This window comes from Ylistrum balloti, unplaced genomic scaffold, assembly GCF_031769215.1.
Source record: "Ylistrum balloti isolate Yb309-2 unplaced genomic scaffold, AGI_CSIRO_Ybal_v1 Utg369862, whole genome shotgun sequence".
In the NCBI taxonomy this organism is placed as follows: domain Eukaryota; kingdom Metazoa; phylum Mollusca; class Bivalvia; order Pectinida; family Pectinidae; genus Ylistrum; species Ylistrum balloti.
The window spans coordinates 420,451-421,695 of record NW_026782009.1 but is presented as its reverse complement, the minus strand read 5'-3'; the positions used below and the strand labels follow the sequence as shown (position 1 = coordinate 421,695).

At 32.5% G+C, this 1,245-nt stretch overlaps 1 non-coding gene across 1 annotated transcript; it reads right to left on the bottom strand.

Moving 5' to 3' along the window:
* Positions 1 to 245: 245 nt before the first annotated feature.
* Trnar-ucg (transfer RNA arginine (anticodon UCG)) lies at positions 246 to 318 on the bottom strand. Its single transcript has one exon. It is a non-coding gene; the product is annotated as a tRNA-Arg (tRNA).
* Positions 319 to 1,245: the final 927 nt, after the last annotated feature.

Sequence of the window (1,245 nt, the reverse complement as noted above, 5' to 3'; positions counted from 1 at the left end):
ACGTCTAAGTTGAATCACACCGTCACTTATTTACTTCCAGCAACAAAACAATGCATGGCTTACACTCCATATTGGTGTTCACGTGTTTATTGACATTCTAATGAAGATATGAATAGAAAACAATGATCCTCCAGGTTGTTATAAATTCTTCTGTGTTAAATGTTCTCACGAACTTGTAATGTCTTGCTTTGACGCTAAAATTATATTGTACATTATTGGTTATATAAAAATCAAAAATAGAATTCCGACCACGACGAGACTCGAACTCGCAATCTTCCGATTCGAAGTCGGACGCCTTATCCATTAGGCCACGCGGTCATCTCTTCTGTAGGGTATATTTTCAAAACAGTATCGGAAAGAAATTTTTCGTAAATTTTATCCGCGAAATAACGGTATTATGTAAGTGAATCAAATGTATTTCATTGACTATTATACTCGTTCGTAGTTACGTACGCTTAACTCTAAAAATGTCACAACGATACTTGTATTATAAAGTCTATTGAGGTTGAAACGAATATAAATAGCGACAAAACACATTTTTTATGACTGATGGGAGACAACTCCTACCGATTTTTTTTTTGTTACGACAAACATAACCTTCTGTCTTGTACTTCTTATTTTATCATACAGAAAAAATAAACAAGATGTGAACAGACTATTAGGTGTACAGGAACTTGTGTACAATAATTGAAAAATCTATAACATCTATATACTCTGTTTAATACAATTTAATCCGTTCAATTGAATGTAGATATAGGCTAACGACAGATTACATATATATATGGTACACTATATACGGATATGAAACATATATGTAACAATTTCTGAAGTCGTCTTCGTTACAAATTAACATAAAATGACACTCTTCTTCGACTTCATTACTCCACAAATTGTACAATATCTCCTGTTCTGACCTTAACTCTGATAACCACCAGAATCAATCGCTAAAGAATGTGCATATTTACGAAATTTTGTTGGTCTATATTTCTCGAGTATGTATTTGGTTAAAAAGGCGAATAGTACAATATGCTTCAAGTTTACGATAGATGTCTAGAGGAGTTACCTAGATAAACAACGTATATAAGGTAAAATTAATTTGGTGTTAAGCAATGATAGGTTTAGCCGTACATTACCGAAACCCAGTGCATGACGAATATCTTTTACATATTAATGTACCTAATTGAAACATACACCAGTATATTTGACGTATAAATGTACATGCAGTATTCAAGACACAATTTTTCG